At 34.5% G+C, this 14,994-nt stretch overlaps 1 pseudogene; it reads right to left on the minus strand.

The window, feature by feature from the left end:
- Positions 1-4,544: 4,544 nt before the first annotated feature.
- LOC130740213 (putative disease resistance RPP13-like protein 1) lies at positions 4,545-14,753 on the minus strand (annotated as a pseudogene).
- Between the last annotated feature and the right edge of the window lie 241 nt (positions 14,754-14,994).

A 14,994-nucleotide genomic window follows, 5' to 3' on the forward strand; every position in this document is an offset into this window, starting at 1 on the left:
AGGGGTCTTGTGAAAGGGTGTATATATTAATGCAATGCTCATCATCATCATCCCTTTACTTTATTTTTCCCTTTTTTTTTTTGATAACACTTTATTTTTCCCTTTGTTTGTCCCTTGGGAATTTTGTATAATGTAGAGGCACCGTAAAGCCGTTACGGGGAAAGGAAAAGTCTTCAAGTTTCTATATTTCCAAAGTTTAATTTGTTGCATATATTTCATTTCAGAAATACAGGGTTAGAGAAATCAATAATTATTGGGCCTTCTTGCATATGATGTTTAAATTTAGATTAGGGGTGAAAATAGGGTTCTTTTAAAAATATATATATATATATAGGATTGGTTGGTTTAGAATTTGCTTAACTAACCTATTTAAAATATTTAAGCTCTCAATCAACCTGCTATAATATTTGATATATGTTTTCTTTTATGATTGAAACTGATTTGTTTGAAAGTTTCGTCTGACCTTATACCCTATTTAAAAGGCGCATGTTAGACTTACAAAACTGTTTGAGTTATTTAAGCCTTACATTTTTAGTTGAATAGGCTTTAAAAAATATTTTTTCCTATTCTTTTTACTAATTTGGCATAGCCTTACCTGAGCTGATGTAAGCTATGTCGTGAGCCCTTGTCGACACCTTAGTCCACTTCCATCCTTTTGCGTTATTCTGGAAAAATATTGTTAGCAAGTTCACATCCTGATTTTTTTTTGTTAGGTATTGGAATAAAATAACAAAAAAAACTGAAAGAGCCAACATGAGTTTTGGACCATCAGGCTTCAAATTACAGATTTAACTAGGTTGAGAGTTCAAATCTTCCTGAGTCAGTAAAATCTTAGTTAGTGGGCATCCCTCCTTATAGAGATCCTCCAGTATTCACGAGCACTGACACACTGCCCGGTAGTCTAGAGGTGCATTTTATGTAAAACAAAACTACGAGATTTTTTAGGGGTTGAATTAAAAACTACAATAAAATTATGTCAAAATAGATAAACTCCTAGTTATTATGAATATTTATGTTATTCTTCACCCAAAATAAAGTCAGTCTACGATATGTTATGAGAGTCTTATCTTAAATTTGATCCTTATTATCTCATAATTCTAGTAGAAATTTTAATTTCAACCCATAATATCTGGATAAATTCACATGTTTTACACCCTCTAGCTGCCTCTTCAACATATAAATCACCATCAATTATTTAATTTATTAAGTTATTTTTTATTAAGAATATTTATGAAATCGGTTGTTAAAATTATGCAAAAGAGGATCTAAATATTGTGTGGACTAGTGTATGTTCCACAAGCCCAATAAACTCTTGTATAAACATAGTGTTAGGAGTATTTTTATGTCTCTATCAAACAACGTAAACTCTTTTAATTATTCATCACTAAGAGGTAAATACAAATTTTTTTTTATGACCTTGGTTAATTCATGTAGCCCATAAGTAGATGGATTAATTTGTGCATATTGGATGTTAGAACGGCAAGCACAGGTTTGTTTGATAGAGATTAAAATAATAATACTTTCAAAAAAAAAAAGATTAAAATAATAATAATTGAAGCCAGATTCTGTCACGTCGTGCAGAGTTGCAGTATAGTACGTACTGGGATACTGACCGGGCACATTGATAATTTGACAAATCTCACTTGACTGCTTCACCCACGGGATCCAAATAAATTAAATTCAATTGTGAATTGTTTTATTTCAATTATGTCTGTTAATTTAACTAATGAAATCATTGATTTTAAGCGTGAGGTTAAAAAAAAAAGATTCACATTATTTTAATGAGTTGAATGAGATTTTTTATATGTATTTTATGGCCTTAATTAATGTTTTATTAAAAACAATATATATATATATACGAAGAAAAAAATGATAATACACTCTCAAAAGAGAAATATTAACAATTAAATTGAGGTCAAACCTAAAAAAATCAGCAAAAGAGTATGACAGTTTCCAATTTTTTTTTTTTAAGGGGACATGTGTTTTTTATGTAATAGAAAGAGTAAAAAATGAGAAGTGTGAAATGTTTCTATGTCTCTCAACTAGTCGAAAGTTCTGTGTTTGAATTTTTCTTATGTGTTTTTTTCAAACTTTTCAAAGTTTATAAAGTGCATGCGATTAGTCCATGTTTAATCATTCAGGTTTAATCGGTTCAACTCGGTCATAATTTGTTTAATCTGGTTCTGGATGATTTACAAGCATAAACGATTTGATTGTTTTTATTATTTATTTAAAAAATATCAAAAGAAATTCACATTTGCATAGTTATATGATTAGTGTTCCAAATTGGGTCGTAAGCCACCCACAAATCGGCTCGAGATTTGATTTTCCATTATAAGGGCATATCCCGCTAAATCTAGATCCTATCATAACGTGGGTGGCTAGTCAACGTGCAAGTTAAGAGGTTGGTCGTCCTGATGTAGGAGTATGAGCCCTCAAGACACTAAGACTAAAAGGCAAAGCGTAGCTGAAAAAATTTCCTATTAAAAAATGGACATTAGTTAAATATCATTGTAGATCATGCCTCAACCAACTTAACTCGCACACTTCAGTCAATCGAAATCCATGTAGGAACAATATATTCATGTTTGTACCCTATCAAAATTATTTTTGATTTGAGCGTTGATGTGTCATTTACATATACTAATATACTTCATGAGCCACTAACTCTACGACGGAGTTGATCAAATGCAAGTATGCAACACCAAGAGTACCTAAATCATTGTGCGAAACGGGAATCAATATCCTATGTACCGGTTGGAATAAAATTTTGTGATATGGACAGACACTTAAGGGCAGTATGATGCACAACTACCATTGTTTTTGTGTTAATTTAGTTTATTAATTTTATACTCCCTCCGTTCCTATATAATTGATACTTTAAGGTTGTGACACAAGTATTAAGAAGTAGCAATTAATATTCTTGTTTTACTAAAATTACTATTTAACTTCCTATTATACCCTTTATCTCTCTTCTTATAAATTCTAACTTTACAAATTTTCTACCACCAATAAATGAAGGACACAATTAACAAAGTGGAATTAATGCTCTCTTAAAATTGTAAAAGTATCAGTTAAATAGGAATAAAAAAGAACCAAAATAATATCAGTTATTTAGGAACGGAAGGAGTAAGAAGCATCTACAAATCAATCAATGAAGGAAATAAACCATGCACTAGACATTAACAAAAGTCCATGAAACATAGCCCAAATCATTTGCATCTCCTTGTCTCCTTGGGCTCACGTTATTCTATCATGGGTCACACTCACACACAGCCCGAAATTCATCAGAAACTAACTACCTATTCCATTCCTATTTTTAATACTTAAGCAAATACAATAATGTTTCTTTCACACCTCAAAGAGGGGTAGAATGAAGATAGTGATAGGAAGAAAAGAAAATGTAAGAGAGAGAAAATATGCGATGTGATAGATGATAAGAAGATAGAGATAAAAATAAAAATAAGTGGAAATGAAGTGTTTAGAAAATGAGGTGTGTAAATATAATTACTCTAACAATGTCTAGGAATTAGTGGTGGCTTTGGTTTCGTGGTTTTGAAGGAAGATGATGAAGAATTGATGTTGATGGTGGTGTCAGGTGTGGTGTAATATGACTGTTGGAGACGTAGCAACGTGATAACAAGTTGGGTTGTTACAACAGAAATCAAAATGGGGAAAAAATGAAAGTCTGAAATAGTCAATTATCATGGTAAAAAAACAAGATTAAAGTGGAAAAAGAGAAAAAAAACATGCCTTCTATTTCTATTATTTTGTTAAGTGAGTCCTTCTTCTTTACTTTGTTAAGTGAGTCTTTCTTCTATTTCTTTTTTGATACATCGAAAAACTAACAGCAAAAAACAAAGTTAACGCACTAACACGGAGTCCCTCATGACAAGGGTCTTGACATTCTAAGGAGGCTACTCTAAGACACAAACATCTACGGTGGGAGAACGAGCTCCCAACTTTGCTAGGCAATCCCGGGGGTAATTACAATCACGCCTAACTTCGGACACACAGAAGAACTGAAGAACCACCTCCTTTCCCTCTGATTCTTGATACATGCTGCATGTAATTGTAAAGCATGTGAATGAACCTCAGAACAACATTTTGGCTCTGCAAATAAGCCAACCCAAAAAAAATGGCAACTGAAGTTGTTGAGAATAAATTTGTTAATTTTCTTTATTGCAACAGTATATGAGCAGACTATGTTAAAGCATTAGTACACTTATGTATTTCTCAATTGAAGCAGGATCAATGACATTCTATATATATGAGATTTTGTCTCCATTCAGCAAAAGTACAAAAACAAATTCTACAAGTTTGATGACTATTATAAGAATAAGAAGTTCATTATAGATCCTTGCTGATAAGGTTGCTTCATCAACAATCATATCTGCAATAGTAACAAAAACTCATTCATAACAAGTTTGATTCTGTTCCTCAATTTACCTTGTATCTAGCTTTTGCTTGAGGCATAATGTACCAAAAACTCATGGGGAATATGTAACCAAAGGAGAATGAAAATCAAAACTGGATGCGGAAAGTGAGAGGAAGAGGTGCCACATTTATAGAATGATTAGCCTAGGAATTAGGATGACGAGAAGCCATTGTAAGAGGCCACAAGTGAGTACACTTGATAATTCTCTAATAGGTTCATAAAGAGAACTCCTAGGAGAGACTAATCTCACATTATACAAATGAATTCCAAGTTGTGAATTACAAGAGAAGGTACCCTTATATAGGGGCATAAGGGGGCGGCCATTTGTGAGAGTTGGGTCTAGTTCTCCATGCCCAACTTGGTCCAAGCCCTCTAATGCATTCTTCTCTCTACCCACTGGGCTAGAAATACAAGCCCCATATCCTATATCCTATATGGGCCACAAATACAAGCCCAAAACAGAAAAAGAACAAGTAAACAAGAAAGTACAATACTAGCAGTAAGTCATGTCTTCAATGATCACTCCAATAAGCTCTCCATCAAGGACTGGGCTTACTATTTTGCTACCATAGAAGTGTACAATGTTGAAAATTTCCAGCTGTTTACAGACCAGGGATTTCTGAGATGGAAAAAAGAGAAATATAAAGAATATTATTATGAAATTTGAACAGAAGAAAAGTTTGACAGTCTAGAATAAGGTAACTAGTTGTACCCAAAAAAAAAAGAATAAAGTAACTAGGATGTTTCATAGTGGGGTTTCACTGTTAAAATTTACTTTGAATACCAAAAATATTTGATTTAGCAATCCCATTAATATGGTAAAGATTGAATACCTTTTCACAAATAAGCTCAGATGAATCCTTCAAACCTCCTGAGCTGTGTTTTAGATCCAAAATAACTTGCTAGGAATCACATCATACAATGAAGCCGTACTGCAAAGATCTTGATTGAACCCTTACACATTGATGCCTACAATCTGTGCTCTGATCCTGTGCATAAAAAACACAAGGAATCTGTGATTCCCTCCTCTTCTTCCAGTTCATTATCATTCAGAGCTCTGGTGTCAAGTGCAAAAAGTATTGTGTAACAAGATTCAATTGTAATATAAGCCCCTTTGGGTAACTTTGAAGAAATTTAGGGTTTCTAGCAGTGTGGGAAAGCCAAACCTTAATTATATTGTTGGAAAAAATTTAAAACCAGCAACAATCAAAGGCTAGCAGTATTTCTCCATTTTATGTCCTGAGAAGCAGTCTACATGCCTAAAGGAGAGCCGCAATCATCCCAGTTAGTTTGAACCAAGTCCTATATGAAAGCAAAATACTGCAAGTGTTAATATGAGCAATTTTTAGAAACATAATAACAACCAAAGCAAATTCAGAGTTGTTGTTTTTCTAAATTAATGACACTTAATTGGCCTTGGCTATCGTACTCCAAATATGCAAGAGTATAGAAAGTAACAAATAGATATATATTTCTTCAAGTCAAAGAAATAGGACCAAGAAATTTAAAAGCATAAAGATTAGAAACTTAACAGCACGGCGGTGAAACTATTACTTTTCTCATTGAGCCAACTCATGTCTTAAAGCCTTCACACTCAAGAAGTTGACATTGCATTCATTTTTTTCACCATTCCTGAATCAATCAGCCATCTTCAAACAAAAAAGAAGAACAAAAGTAAAGATCAACGAGCAGTTAGAACTGTAACACCATAAACAATTAAAAGTTTTCCAATAAATAATTCTCATGATCTAATATTTGTGTTTGTTTTCTCTAGATATAAATGTAATTATAGCTTATGTTATGCTACATATCAAGTATGTGAAGAAAACCTCCATGAACTGTACTTTGTCTATTCACAGAATTGGCCCAGAAAAAAAAGGAAACTGAAGATCTTGACAACCAAACTTGTTAAGGAAACAGACCTTCACAACTGTCTACATTTTTATTACAATAATATGATATGATTGGCTGAACAGACTTTATCAAAGCACTAGTACATTCACATGTTTCCCAATTGAAGCGGGATGAACAGATTCCGTCGATATTACCATTACATGCTGTTTTTTGTATGTATGATTGTTCAAAGAATGAGTGGTCAGCTATGGATGGTTGCCAAGTCATAGACTTGGATACTTCTAAATGCTTATTAATTTGCCACCATAGAGAAGTACAAAATTAAAATGTCCATCTGGTTAAGAACTTTTCCCTCACAATGAGAGAAAAGAGAAACAATAAGAATAAGCTTATGGCATATGAAGAGTATACCTATATTTGACAGGCAAGAAAAATGTATTCACAATGAATTAGAGGGGAAACCATTAGAAATCTCAGGCAACCGCATGTAGTATAATGCACAGCTCACTGAAATTTAGGAATCACCACATAGCGAAATGGATGATATGTGTCCTAACTAACTAAACACATAATAATTGGTATAACATCAACTTATTATTTAGTCCATATAGTCGGTCTATTATACCTGTTTACCCTTCACATGGTATCCAATGAGATGCTTCCCAAGTAAATAATGAGCTATTGAGAATGCTTAATGTCAAGTAAATCAAAATTTATCTTCAGCTCCTGTTCAAAGTTAATTTCAGATCCATGGGCACAGGCAGCTTATCCAGGCCATTGACATATCTGAAAAATAACCAGATACCAAGAATCAGAAATTCTATTCGGACCTCAATAAGCCCAACAGTAATACATCCCATTATACATTCTGAATTAATATAAGATGAAGAAACAAGCAGCAGTGGTGATTGCTGGTATACTGATAAATTTAAAATAAAATGCCATGATTACAAGATCGAAAGATTACAATTCAGACAAGAGTCAACGAAAGGAAAGAGAAATGGGTAGCAGTTTGTGCTCTGAATTCACGAAACAATGTACTTAACGCGTAAACCGTGATGGTGTCCTTAATTTCAATACTTAATTGGACAACTTGCTAGACAAGTTCGGTGGATACCACCTTGTCTTTTCCATTATCATATTTTAATGCTTCTTCGACTACTAGTTGCATGTGAAGGAGTAGTTGTTTTTTTTTTTTTTATAAAAAAAACTGTGCAATTTATCTACTTTTCCTTGTTGACCGTTCTTAGTTTTGGTCCAACTTTAATTTTATTTCTAATCACTGTGGTTTGCTTTGTGTTTTCTTACAAGAACATGTTAGACTATCTTTTGAGGATAACTTTGTGTTCACCCCTTTAATACTACCTTCACTTCGTCGAGAAATGAAGAAATGTGAGAGAAATATGAGATATGATAGATAATGTGATTGAAAAAGAAATAAAAAAATAAAAAAAAATGTATAAAAATGAAAAGGAAGAAAAAGAAAGTGTGAATAAATCAAAACTCTTCTTCTAAATAAAAATCGCTCTGGTTGAGATATGTTTTTTTAATTAGACAACTTTTTTCAAAATGCATTTGCTTTTTTTTAACCTCTACTTAAAAAATGATTAGTTTAGTGATATATGTGACATTGTTGGAATTTTATTACTTTTCTTAAAAGTTTTTTTTTCATGGTCTCCTCAATTTGTCATTTGTGTTCTTGTATGCTCTTCTATTAAAAATATAGGTTATGATACACTTCACTTTCTAGTCTCTCCTATTTTATTTCTACTTACTTTCTGTTTCTATCTCTCACTTCTATTCCTAATACATCACCCATCATATATCTCTTTCTTCTTCATATATATATATATATATATATATATATATATATATATATATAGTATCAAGGTGGATTTTTTTTAAATGTGAAAAAAACTTTATCTTAAAAGTACTTATTCATACTTTGATTTGAAACTTGTTTCTTTTAAAACTAAGGGCTCCAAAAATAGCAGGGAAATAACTAACCCCTTTCTGATGTTTGTGCTAAAATGAAATCTACTTTGATATATGGAAGAGATTGGAGAAGCACATTCAGAGGTGATTCAGCTGGTCATAATCACCTGGTCAAGATGCCGTAACAAGAGCTTATAAAGCAATTGTAATTTACATAAAGGTTCAATCAAAGCTTTACTGCAACAGTGTGTTTTAATTTTTTAAAACATTGTTACACATTTACACATTCTTAAAAAATATATAAATGGCAACTGAAGTTTTTTAGTACAAATCATGTAAAAGAAAAAGAATATGCAAAGGTTTCTTGTTCTATTGCAACAGTGTATGAGCAGGCTGTGTTAAAGCATCAGTGCACTAATGTATTTTTCAATTGAAGCAGGATCATTGAAATATTCACACACACACACACACACACACACACACACACACATATATATATATATATACGTGAGATTCTGTCTCCATCCAACAAATACAAAAATAAATTCTACAAGTTTGATGACTGTCATGAGAATAAGCAGTGCATTATGGATCGTTACAAAGTCATAAACTAGGACATTTCATGACAGCTTACTATTTTGCTACCATAAAACTGTACAAAGTTGAAAATTCCAGCTGCTAACAAACTTGGGTTACCTGAGATGGGGAAAAAAGATATAAAGAATAATATTATGGAATTTGAACAGTAAAATTTTTGTTGACAGTCTAGAATAAATTAACTAGGATGTTTCATAGTGGAGTTTCACTGCTTAAATTTACTTTGAATACAAAAAACATTTGATTTAGCAATCCCATTAAAATGGTAAAGATTAAATACCTTTTCACAATAACTTGCTAGGAATCACATCAGACAATGAAGCCGTCCTGCAAAGATATTCACACTATAAGCTTCATGTTTGTTTCACACAGAATTTGATTGAACCCTTCCACACTGATGCCTACAATGTGCTCTGATCCTGTGCATAAAAAACACAAGAAATATGAGATTCCCTCCTCCTCTTCCAGTTCAATATCATTCAGAGCTCTGGTGTCAAGTTCAAACAGTGTAACTCGATTCAATTGTAATATAAGCTCCTTTGGATAACTTTGAAGAAATTTAGGGTTTCTAGCAGTGTGGGAAAGCCAAACCTTAAGTATATTGTTGGAAAGAGTTTAAAACCAGCAACAATTAAAAGATAGCAGTGTTTTTCAATTTTATGTCAGTATAATATATCTGAAAAGCAGTCTACATGCCTAAAGGAGAACCATGATCATCCCAGTTAGTTTGAACCAAATCCTATATGAAAGCAAAATACTGTAAGTGTTCATATGAGCAATTTTTAGAAACATAATAACAACCAAAGCAAATTCACAGATTGGCCCAGAGAAAAAATGGAAACTGAAGATCTTGACAGCCAAACTAGTTAAGGAAACAGAACCTTCGCAGCTGTCTAGATTTTTATTACAATAATATGATTGGTTGAACAGACTTTATCAAAGCACTAGTACATTCACATGTTTCTCAATTGAAGCGGGATGAACATATTCCATTTATATAACCTTTACATATGCTGTTTTTTGTACTGTATAATTGTTTAAAGATTGAGTGGTCAGCTATGGATAGTTGCCAAGTCATAAAATTGGATACTGCTAAATGCTTATTAATTTGCACCCTAGAAAAGTGCAAAAGTAAAATGTCCATCTGGTTGAGAACTTCGCCCTCCCAATGAGAGAAAAGAGAAACAACAAGAAGAAGCTTATGGCATATGGAGAATATACCTAGATTTGACAGGCAAGAAAAATGTATTCACAATGAACTAGAGGGGAAACCATAAGAAATCTCAGGCAACCACATGTAGTATAATGCACAACTCACTGATTTTTAGTAATCACCACCACATAACTACATGGATGATATGTGCCCTAACTAACTAAACACGTAACAATTGGTATAACATCAACTTATTATTTAGTCCATATAGTTGGTCTATTATACCTGTTTACCCTTGACATGGTATCCAATGAGATGCTTCCCTAGTAAATAATCAGCTATTGAGAATGTTTAATGTCAAATAAATCAAAATTTCTCTTCAGCTCCCGTTCAAAGTTAACTTCATATCCATGGCCACAGGCAGCTTATCCAGGCCATTGACATATCTGAAAAATAACTAGATACCAAGAATCAGAATTCTATTCAGACCTCAATAAGCCCAACAGAAGAACATTGAACTAGTACACCCAATTATACATTCTGAATTAATATAAGATGAAGAAACAAGAAGCAGTGGTGATTGCTGGTATACTGATAAGTTTATAATAAAATGCCACAGATTAACAATGCTCGTGTCTCACAGAGTTTGCTTTATATTGAAGTATTTAATGATGCTGCATGAGGAATACCTGTATTTAATTTTTCTTCTTCCAATCTTGAGAACTGTAAGCAACCTACTTCACCTAATTTGATTATCACGCGTATTTCCTTTGAAAATGTGCTCATTTCCTGGAGATCTAGTTAGGTATAAACTAAATCAGTTTCCATAAAATATACAGTATACTTTTATTAGATACGTAATGTACAGAGAAATATAATAAAAATGCACGCAAGATGTTTCAGTATCTGTTGCTATATGGCTTACAAACAACTAATACAACACACTTTAATTCACAACCATCGAACAGAAAAAAGGCGTGAAATGAAACACATGCTTGATTGAAATTGATGAATATTTTTTGTTTCAAAATAGGCTAATTAGTAAACTGGTGGTAGAAAATAGGTTCCCTTTGTTTGTAGAGGAGATAATGAAGAAAAGTGGGTTAGAGCAGAAGAATTACCTGTTGATAATCACGGCCTGGGTCATGAAATTACTTTGAAATCAACCTTAATGCGTTGGATGTGGGAAATTTTGGGCCAAATTTGAGGGTGTTTCGTGCGGCACTGTTCTCGCAGCAAAGGGCTTCCAATGATGTCAAGTTCAGTTAGAGAGGCAGGCAGCCTTTCTCCCGCCATGCTCTCCAGCTTTGGACAAAAATATGTTTTTAATTGTTGGAGGGAGGTGAGGTGGAGAAGCCCCTTGCAATCCAACGTCTCTAGACTTGAGAGTTTATATAGCCATAGTGACTTGAGGGAGGGAGGCAGCAAACCCTCTTTTGGGAACGACTTCATCCCATCACATGGACCGTTGATCTCGACACGGGTAAGCATGTCCATGGATGGCCATGCTAGGCCGCTCACTAGTTTCTCGCAGTTACTGATATAAATTTCTGTCAAGCTAGGAGGCATACCTTGTTCAGGAAACCACTCAATTCTAGGGCAGTTCCAAATCTCAATTGATTCCAAGTTTGGGAGAAGAGTATTCATCCGAGGAGGCAATGACTCTAACTTGTCGCATTTGGAAACCATGAAGCAAGTCAAGCTGGGCGCAGCCAATCCTTCTCTTGCCAACGATACTAAATTCGGGCATCCTATGATTTCAAGATCAGTCAGATGTTGAAGAGCGACATCTCCATCTCCATCTCCATCTCCTGATTGTGACACCGAAACAGATTCTAGATTTTCACACCGTGAGATGGATAAACTTTCGAGGTTTGGATAAGTATCCAGTGCCAGAGACGTGAGCGAGTCGCTGCTGCCTATTGTAATGTCCCACATGGCAGGAGCCCTCGGGAGAGAACAGGCAAGTTGCTTACAATCTTGTATATCAAGTTCTTCAAGAGCAGGGAGGTCACTTGGCAAATCTCCCTTCAATTTTGGACATCTTGCTATGGTAAGACGCTTGAGTTGAGGAAAAGCATGTGGCGGCTCACAACAATTCCACTCCTCCCAACAAGGCATACTTTCAAATTCAAGAGATTCAAGTGAGGGAAACGGTACTACTGTCAACAAAGAGCCACTATCACTATTGTTGAAAAAACTGGCATCAACAGTCTCTAACATCTTGAAATTAGAAATAGTTAGGTCCTTAAGAGATGGGAGGCCTCCAAGTGAAGGGAGCGTAAAACAATTCTTGCAATCAGACAGCGTTATGCTAGTCATATTGTGGTAGCAAGGCTTTCCAACCCATTCTGGATATCTGGTACCCCTGTAGCCATTTATTCTAAGGGATTCAAGGTCTTGGTGAGGCTTTAACTTGCAAAGTATATCCATTTCTGTTTGGGAATCCATACAATCCTCAACATCTAAAGACCAGTACAATACTAAATGCTCAATGTGCTTCTTATCCATCATTCTTGCCTCCAACGCTTCACTACCATTCTCAACATTCTCCAGTTTCATAATTGAAAACCATCCGTGAAGATTTGAAAGCCCACCCAATTCCTTGATCTTGATTTCTTCATGCTTGCCCACAATGAAGTAAGGTAAATGCTGCAACTGCTTTAATTTGCCCATTCCTTTTGGCATCTCCTGTATATTATTACGAATTCTACCAATACCTAGATAATGCAAGTTTACAAGATTTTGCATCCCACTAGGTAGCACAGTCAGCTTCTCACAATTTTCCAGCTTCAATGTTTGCAGATTGTACAAACTACACAGGGACTCCGGCAATGACTCTATTCCTGTCAGGGAGAGATCCAAATAACGCAAGTGGATCAATCCACTTATAGATTCAGGCAATGCACCAAGCTTTCGGAAGCAACAAAATGATAAAACTCTCAAATATTCAAGACTCAACACCTCAGTACAGGGTACTTGTACCTCATGATCATGTTTGAATGCTCCCAAAACCAAAAATGATCTTAGAAATTTAGCACTGCCCAAGACTTGAAAAAATTCTGAGTTGGGACTGCTGCTATTGATGAATGACAAATGACGAGTTTTGCTACCAATTTTAGTTTCTTCCCCAAGATCATCTGATCTAAAGTAGAATTCTCCGCCAATGAAGGTTGCCAAATCATGCATGAGATCATGCATCCCAAAACACTTCTCATTCATTTGATTACGTGAGCGTTGAAGAAATGATCTCGAAACTAGATAATCAAAACACTCATCACCAACTTCTTTCAAAGTTTTTCCTTTTTTTGGTGGTGGTAAAAGATCTTCGGCCATCCACAGCAGGATTACATCATTTTTTTCAAATTCATAATCTTTAGGATATAATGAGCAATAAGCAAAGCAACGTTTCAAATAAGAAGGGAGATAATGATAACTGATTCTCAAAGATGGAATAATCTTGCTTTCACTTTCAGATAATTCCCAAATGTCACAATTCAATACATTATTCCAATCCTTAATGTTACGCTTTCTTCTCAATAAACTTCCAAGTGATTGTGCAGCTAAAGGCAGTCCCTTACACTTCTTAACAATCTCCAAGCCAATTTTCTCCAAAGCTATTGTATTCTCACTTGATCCTGGGGAAAGACATGCATGATTTGCAAACACCGACCAACAATCTTCATTGGATAGTTGGCTTAAATGGAAAGTTTGATCCGTTTGGACTACAGAAGCAACCTCATCACTACGGGTCGTTACAAGAATTTTGCTTCCCCTCATCCCATGTAGGAAAGGTTTTTTAAGTTGATTCCATCTATCATAATCTTCATTCCAAACATCGTCCAAAATAATGAAGAATTTTTTCCCCCTGAGAATTTGCACCAAATTTTCTTGAAGTGAATTAAAATCGTTGATTTGACAAGCTTGTTGAGTAAGTGCCTCTGTCAAAGTTTTTGTAACCTTTATGATATCAAATGGTTCAGAAACACAAACCCATGCTTTGAAATCAAAATTAAAAATCTGCTTCAAGTTGTCATCATTGTACAACATTTGGGCTAGAGTTGTCTTTCCGACTCCACCCATGCCAACAATAGGAATCACAGCTACTTGTTCATCACCTCCATTATTACCATCTAACAGTAGCTCAATTATGGCCTTCTTGTCTTCATCCCTTCCATATATTTTTCCATCTGGCACACATGTTGAGGGATCTCTAGATGAAGAATTATCAGTTGCAATCTTTGAGATTAAGACTCACTTTGAGTTTTAAGATACGATCTAGCTTTTCAACAATTTCTGTCAAGCGAGAGAATAAGTTAGAAGTTACCTCCTTTTGAGTTGCAGCTATGGTATTAACTTCATCCAACAAGTCATCAGCCATGTAGACAACATCTTTGAGTTCATTGAGCCACTTGTTGATATTAGAGTTGCTGATCTGTTTGTTCTCAGCATCATCAAGCACAGCATTCACCACCATGAGATTTTCCTCCAACCTTTCAAGTAAAGGGCCAAGCTTCTTCTCACGAATGAATTCGACAAGCTGAGGTGAAGCTGAAGCAAGCTTATCGAAAACAACATTAAGGAAAGCACCTAGGAAAGCTCCACCCACCATTAATCCAGCCATGATCACAAGTGACGAACGAGATTACAATTCAGAGAAGAGAAGAGTAAGGAAAAGGAAAGGAAAGACTCGTTAGGAAAACCAATTGATGACAAGTTCACGCATAATTTAGGAGACAAATTCTGGAGACATGTCACATCAGATTGGAGCACTGAGTCTGAGTGCATGTGAAATATGCTTAAAGTAAAAGTAAAGATAATATTTTTGAAACTCTTGGACAGCATGCAGCAAAAATACACTACACCTAGACACGAATAGAATAAAAGAGAGAAAAATAATAATGTTAGGTATGTTTTAGACTTTTAGGGTACTGACTTATCCGCTCGTATCTAAAATGGTTTCTGGAAAATAAAATTTAGTCATAATTTTTTTTGTTTAATTTAAAAAAATGCTTAA

Source organism: Lotus japonicus, chromosome 2 (genome assembly GCF_012489685.1).
Source record: "Lotus japonicus ecotype B-129 chromosome 2, LjGifu_v1.2".
NCBI classification, from domain to species: Eukaryota; Viridiplantae; Streptophyta; class Magnoliopsida; order Fabales; family Fabaceae; genus Lotus; species Lotus japonicus.